Source organism: Haliaeetus leucocephalus, unplaced genomic scaffold (genome assembly GCF_000737465.1).
Source record: "Haliaeetus leucocephalus isolate CR32 unplaced genomic scaffold, Haliaeetus_leucocephalus-4.0 Scaffold248, whole genome shotgun sequence".
Lineage (NCBI taxonomy): Eukaryota > Metazoa > Chordata > Aves > Accipitriformes > Accipitridae > Haliaeetus > Haliaeetus leucocephalus.
The window spans coordinates 229,645-237,645 of NW_010972684.1; positions in this window are offsets into that span (position 1 = coordinate 229,645).

Sequence of the window (8,001 nt, forward strand, 5' to 3'; positions counted from 1 at the left end):
GAGAGTTTTCTGAACAGTAAAACTAATATCTGATCTGTGTGAGCCCTGGCAAGGAAGAGTTTTGCTGCAGAAGAGTTTTGCACTCTCTGCTTGGTTAGAACTTTGCATCTCTCCTTCTTTCACAAGGTGGGAGGTGAGCATTTTGTTTAAAAAAAAAAATATGAAAAAGATTCATTTGCTCCAGACACAGAGAAATTCTTCCTTCTCTTCCAGCAGAAGGCCCTCCCTAGGAATTGAAAAATGATGTGCCTGCTTCATATGACAGCAGTAGCCCTGTATTTGGCAGCAAAAAGAGGAGCATATGGCAGCAGAAGTGAAGGTAGTAGTAGCTGAGTATCCCATTCTCAGGTCACTGTTTGTGGGTGTTTTGAGGAGGGAAGCAATGCTTAGAGACGGAATTCAGCAATGGATATCTATTCAGTAGTGCTTTTAAAAGTTAGTGGTAATACCCATTGTTTGTAATAGAGAAAAGAGGCAGAACTGCTCCACAATCCAGCCAGAAGCCAGTATCTCATGCTAATAGAGAAAGCAGGAAGGAAGGAGGGAGGAAAGAAGGGCGGGAAAGGAATTAAGTGGAAGAAAGAGAAAGATGGGTGGTTTTAATCTCTCTGACTCAGAGAGAGGGGAGCTTTCTAGGGGAGCCGTCCAGATGCTCAGCAGGGAATTAGAACCCTGCTCACTCCCTTCCCAGAGCAGATCCGCTGTCATGATATAATTCAAACTCAGCACCCAAACTGGTTCCTTGCACTGAAGCTTTGATGTCTAAGCAGGAGCAAGCTGTGCGTTTTATGTTGGCTAAATCTGGGGACTTTCTGCTCAGCACGTGAGGTCTTAGAATTACTCTTCTGGGATTCCAGAACTGCTTACCTCAAAATCAGATTCAGAGCCTTTTAAAACACACAACCATTGCTTCTTAACAGGAGCAGGTATTTTTCTTTAAGTGTTTAACTCATAATTGTATGAAAGTAATATTCTAAATCTGTTATTAATTAACCAAAAATACAAAATCTGAGAGGTGTCTTTGAAGAGTGAATTTGTCAATATTAACTCTATGAGGTGGTGCCAAAGCTCAGCTGCAAGTCACATGCCAAGTTGAAAGCTAGTAAACAGTCTTGCTGAAATGTGAATCCATGGGAGGGAACAGAAGAGGTGTTTGGTGAGCTGTTGAACAGCTGTTATTTGAATTATTTTTATTTATTTTACTTGTTTACTTATGTCATTGATAGTTATTTTTATTCCTGAACTTGAAATCATTGTCAGTCTGGGAAAATACCCTAGGGCCCAATTTCTAACAACCGTAATGCCGTTTATGGGATGGGATGCCGCCGCCCCCCCCCCCCTTTTTTTTTTTTTTACAGCTTCTCACCATTCTTGACTCTAGAGATAAGTCATGCTGAGTTTGGGCTGACTCAGGGAATTTCCTGAATTGTTTCTTTTCAACAAACTGTTGCCACATGTTTCAGCACTTAGGGAATTCTCCATCCCTTACTGTTGCTACTGCTCCAGAAAGAACACCTTCATTGGTTCAGCTGTCTGCTTATCCCCCACCTCCCTAAGAGCTTTCTCTTTCACATCTAGGTTTCTCCCAGACCTTAGATCATCAGACTTCAGAAGATTAAACAGTGCCAGTCATGATGGACCAGATGAGGGCTAATCCTCTAGTTATGTTAATTTAAACTCTTTGGGGGTACACTATTTTTGCTATTTCATTACGCCTTATTCAGCTTCAGCCCACACTTACCTCCCTGCAGTTTGTCAGGTTATTTTGAAATGGTTGACCTTAGAAATAAAAGAACTATGATGTAAAGACAGAATGCGTATTGACACAGTGACCAAAGGACCATTTTTGATTAATTAGTATTGGTAACATACTATTGATCACAATAATTACTCAGTCCAACAGCATTTTTTATGTTCTTAAAGCATATCTTTCTACAGGTCATAATTAACAATTGTTTGTTTTTTTCATTAACTGTATTCTTTCCATATGGTTGTTGAGCAACTTCACTAGCTAAATATACAAGCCTATGAAAAACGTACTTATACAATTAAAATGTATTTCAAAATACACAGCGTAACCTCTACTTGAGTATCAATATTTGCCCCCTAGTTCTTCACTTCTTTTCCTTCTCTCTCTCCCTTTTTTTTCCACTTGATCATGGACTGGAAAGCAAAGAATCCATAGCTGTTCTAATATAAATACTTGCAGGGAACAGGTCGAAAGAGAAATCAAACTTTTTTTGCATGGAATTTTTTATTAGTAGACCAAAAGCTTTTAAGGATTAATGACCATATTTAGTATTTTAAGTCTGTTGCTCACTTTTATAAGTTGTTCTGCTGATTTAGCAGAGATTTAGCCTTCCTCATGTGTCACAATATGTAGTAAAGGTTTGTGGGGTTTACCAATTCATCCCAATTCACTGAAATCTGGGTATTTAACCCTTCTAGGTTTCTTCAGAAGCACCTTTAGAGCTTGTAGGGGTGGATAGACATCTTGAAGTGCAGCTGCTATAACACGGAAGCCTGACTAAGATTTGTAAAATCAGCATTAATGCTTTCGTTTTGGAAAATCTGTGCCAGTGGAGACATACCTGTGTGCATATATATATATATATATATCAGGAGTTTCATTAATAATTTACAAGCTCTTTTGTAGACTCAGCTCTGTGTTTACTCTCCAGACTAAACAACCCCAGTTTCCTCAGCTGCTCCTCATAAGACTTGTTTTGCCTTGGGAAATGCAAACTGAAGAAAGCTTTATCCTTTATTAAAAGGAAGTCCAAAAAAGAGAAAAATCTCATAAAATTGCTGTCTTAATTACTGGAACAATGTGCATTTGAACAGTCATCTTAGCTTTAAGAATTTATTTTTTTTTCTCACAGGTAATGTTTCACCTCTGTATAGTAATGCACAACAGGCTATTTTGCATCACTTTAGATTTCAGTGTAGCATTTGGGGAGGAAAACTCCAAGTTGTCAACTCTTTTTTATTTTCCTCCTTTTTCTTTGAAAATAGCTGAATGGTATACTATTTGACTCCCACTTCAGGGAGTGCAGAGAAAGAAGTCCAATGTCTGCATTTAGGAACTGGATCCGGAAGGTGGAATTGCTATGCAAACTCACTTGTGTTTCTGTAACTTGAATCACAGCACAAAAAGCATGTTTACTTTTGGAAAGAGAAAGTGGATCCCCAGTTCTGAGAGCATGCATTATTCATTAGTGTTTCCCAACAGCAGGGGAGAAGTGCAGAGGGAGGAGAAGGTTTTGAAAGTGACCCAAAGCCTTTTGTGGGCACTTCAGGGACCAGAATCACATTGTCCATTCTCTTGATCTTACCACTGTCATGTGCAAGATGATTAAGAGTGTGTTTTACAGAAAAGTCTTCCCCAGCAGCAGCAGCAGCAGCCAGAGGAAAGGAAACTCTGCTGTGGAAATAAGAAGGGAAGCGTGGATGGGCTGGGTGTGCAGGGCAGGGAATGTAGAATGCAGTTTGCCTCATCTGTGGCACTATGGTCATGGACAGGCTGGAGATGTTCCCAAAGGCTGGGCAGTGAGATAGGCATGTGCTTTGAAGTGTGTGGCACTGCTTTATTCAAGATGTTACTAAGAAGCATTATGGAAAAGTGTTGATGGAATTTAGGAGTCTAGGTCCCACTGGGAAGTGAAAACACTCATTCTCCCAAATCTTTTAGAAACTTTCTCTCTGGTTTTATTAAAATAGAATTAAACCCTGCACACGGGATTGCTATAAATTCTGTGGTCTTACATCATGCACCTTTGGGGAGCTAAGGAGGGACTGTTAAATATTCTCTGAAACACTAGATAGTCTACAGTATCCTTCTGCATGTTTTCCTACCTGAAGCTGGGCACTAGATGATGTAATTTCAAGTAGATCACTGCATTACCAGCTCCCAAACTAGTCCATGTAGCTCTGTGAAAACCCTGGCTAATTTGAGTGATAAGCACCATGAGAGACACAGTATCCTTTCTAAAGGATTGACAGTCCCAGGAATTTGACACGTTGGTGTTTTCTTGCTACTTTTCAAGCAAGTCAGATTAAACTTGAAGTTATTTAGAAAATACAGAGTATTCTATAAGCATCTTCATTCCCTTCTCTTCACTTTCTCCTTTTTTTTTTCCACACCAAAAAGGTTATGATGAAACTGGAAAAGGTTTAGAGAAGAGCAACAAATTGGTATGGGGTATGTGTACAAGGAATGACCGTATGAGCACAGGTGTTCAATCTGGAAAAGAGACAACTGAGAAGGAGAAATGAATGAGGTCTATAAAATCATAGGTGGCCTGTAAAGGGACTGGCTGACCACACTGTCTTCCAGGGTGGGAATGAGGAGATGCTGCATGAAGCTAGTAGGAACAAGACTTAAAATTGCCAGAAGTCTGTGGCTCCCAAGCATCAGGTGATTAAGCTGCGGAATTCCTTGTAGGGGATGTCCTAAGTGCTAAAAATTTATGTGGGCTCAAGCTGTTGGAAATTTGGTTAGTTCTTGCAAAAGAAATCCATTACAACTGCCTACTAATACATAAGAATCCAATTCTGGGTTAGGCATCCCTTGAACTGCAAATGACTGGAACATGGGAGAGTATTATGAAGAAGTACCTATATTCGCTGTGTTCTTACATTCTTCCTTAGGTAGTTGCTTACAGCTACTGTACAAAATACAAGTTACTGAACTATATGTCCCATTGGTCTAGCATGCTACAGGCAGTCTTACATTCTTAACAGCTACAAACATGCTAAGGAAAAGTGAATCAAACTAAAAGGTAAATATACTTATATTTACCTATCATTGGGTCAGATCCAAAACAGGCTAGCATCACTGTCTGATACTATGCTGCTAAATAGCCTTAGAAACAATTCTCAAGCAAACAATGTATTTTAAGTTTTTCCTTGCCGAAGAGAAACCAGGAATCCTTTGTGATCTGTACAGTTTCCACTGTTCCTTCACTTCTGTCAGGATATTTGCTTTCTGAAAATAATCAGAGGGTAGGTTTGATACTCCTTTTCTGCTCCTGCTCTTCTATCCCAAACTGTCCACTTGCTTAATTAAACCATTAATGAGTCATTTGCCTACTGTATGGCAGCATGCTGGTTTTTGCCTGCATAAGCAATGTATTTTGTGTTTCTTCTTCGCATGCACAAGAAAGTGTATGTTCAAAAGAAGACATGTACACAGCCATTATGCAGTTATATAGACTTATAAGTTAAATCATACACTTACTTATACAGAGATACATTATTATACAGAGTTATATTATTATATAGTTATGTTGTACAGTAACATATGTTACATAGTTATACAGAGACTTTATGCAGTTTACCCATGAGAATAAGTTGACTGATTTATCACCAACTAGTGTTTGGGACCAGGAATGACATTACTCTCTTGTTTTTATGTGATAATGGAGCTAAGGGGCCTTGATCCCATCTTAGGGGGATACTGTAGGTGGGTCTGTGGAGTGATGACTTCTTGAGCATCCGTTCGGCAAAGACTACAATCTGGACAAAGGCATCTGTTGCCTCAGCAGTTATCTGAGGAGCTGTCTTCATACATCTGCTCTACCTGCCATGCTGTGGTTCAGCCAGAACTTAAATACATTGCATGCTTCTTTTAAACAATCACTTTTTACTATAAGCAGCACAAGAAGTACTCAGATCTAGGCAAAAATATTCCTCACTTGCACTTTAAGCCTTGTTGTGTCCTGTATGGGTACTAGTAGTTTATAATACCTGGTATCCATCTGCATTGGAAGAGAACATTTGTATCCCGAACCTCCTTCTCTCTATCTGTTCCTTGCCAAGGCTGCAAACCTACAAATCTGTGGATAGAAAAAGTCCCCCCTGTTGCTATCTATCAACAGCAGATGTTGCTAAGAAGACATAACTTCTTTTACACTACCATTGACAGGGAACAAGTGCAGTCTATGAAAAAGCTACAGGCTTTTCATTATCAAAAGGTGATATTTTAGTCTTTTTTCACCCTTCTAAACTGGGCAGCAAATTCAATATAAAGCATTGTTTTTCAGAAGAAATATTCCAAGACATCAGAATCACAAATGCCAAAAGAAAATAAAAATTACCATGCTGTAGTGAAAACCATTTATTTTGTTGCAAAATGTCAGTGTCATAAAATTTGAAAAACACATTTCAGATCAGTATTTTTTTTCACAACAAAAAATAAGGTTTTCTCCTAGAAGAAATTTAAATTAAATGATATTTCCAAAGAGGGGGGAAAGCTATCCATTGGAAAAAACTCCACTGATACTGAATCTACATTTGTTTAATAATTCTGCCTTTCTATTGTTCATCCTGTTTGCACATCAAAAGGTTATGATATTTAGCAGGTACCTCTCCAGAGAAAAGAATTTACATTACTATACCATTTCACAGATTTTTGATTGAGACCTCAGAAATATCCCTGGACATTGAAGAGATTTGGAAATGTTTTCAGGTTTCTGTACAAAGTATCAGTGGAAGTACCAGGTAATCAGTTTGGTTGTTACTCTGATAACTGCTGCAGAGTCTTAAGAAATGAAATGGAAAAATGTCAGGAAATCTTCAGACATAATGAGTCTCTGGAGAGTGCTTCTTTATTTACTACCTTTTCTTTTCCGTTGTGTTCCTTTTCTATTGATTTTTAAAGATATTTTTTGGCTGAACTTTCAGGCTGGATTATCTGTTTGAAGTATATTTTCTCCTAGTTCCCATTGTAAGAATTTCCCTAGTTTCTCTAACTGTCACTGAACAGCAGCTGTTCATTCTGCTTCCTTCCCTTTCAAAATTTATTTTCTGAGGACTCTGCTTTTACATTGTCTTGAGGAATGACCACCCAACAGGCTGCTTTCAATTCATATTTAGAGCTGGTTGCTCTCTCGAAAAAGCACAGCTGAAAAGTCTTGTGTAGCCTTTGAACAGATTTATGTTAATTTGGATTGATTCAGAGCTGTTTGTGATACCAACCATGTTTTGACCATAGGCCAATATTTAGCACCTTTCCGTTTCCAGAGTCTGATGCCAATGCTGTGATTGTTCTCTGCCTTGCACATCATTGGAGATTTTATACATTGATGCAGCCCACAGTGTCACTTTGCTGCAGGACTCAGTGCTGGACCCTTCACTTTGCATACATGCTTTGCTCTGGAGCCAGTACCACCAGCTCTGAGAAGCAGGCACATCCCTAGTTCATTGCAGAGTGTCTGTTTGCTAATCTGACAGGGTCCAAAGTCCACCAAGGCAAGGCGCTGACCTCCACTAACCTCATAACACTCATAAAGCCATAACACACCTTCTTTCATCTGCCTCTTCCTTAAACAGGAGGTGCACCTGATAAGCTTCAGGCACACTTGTCCTAATATGCCTGGGGACATTGGCCCTGTGGGGACTCTACAAGTGCTGTCATGTTCCCTCTGAGACTTGAAGTCAGAGAAATGCAGGGCACGAGCCCTTTCCCAGTCCCTGGCCCAGAACATAGACTCATTAAACTGCTGGTGAGAAAGGACTTCTGGATGCCTCTAGTTGCTCATCCTGCCCTGAGAAGAACTACAGACAGAGGCAGATGTGTAGATCAGGGTATTCATGGTTTTGTCTCACCTGGGCTTGAAAACCTCAAAGGGTGGAAGCCATTTCAGATCATCTAAAACCAGGACTGGTCCTGATAGTTGCTGTACTTTAAGTGTAGGTTTCCAAGTTTGGGAAGTGTGAGAGACTGAATTGTTATCTCAAGTTGTTTGTCTCAAAGATTGTTAGGTGTGAGAGACTGGACTGTCATCTCAAGACATTACTGCTTATCTCGAGCCCTTTGTCTCTGAGATGGCCTGTCTAAGCAGGACACTCCTCTGTCCATAAGGACAATTACCAGGCCACTGAGGCATCCAGGGGAGGAAACGGGGCTGGAGCCAACAAGCATGCAGGAATGTGGAGACTACCATTCTCATGGAAACTGTAGTCTTTGAGATAAGATACTGGTTTCTGGTGTTGATCACG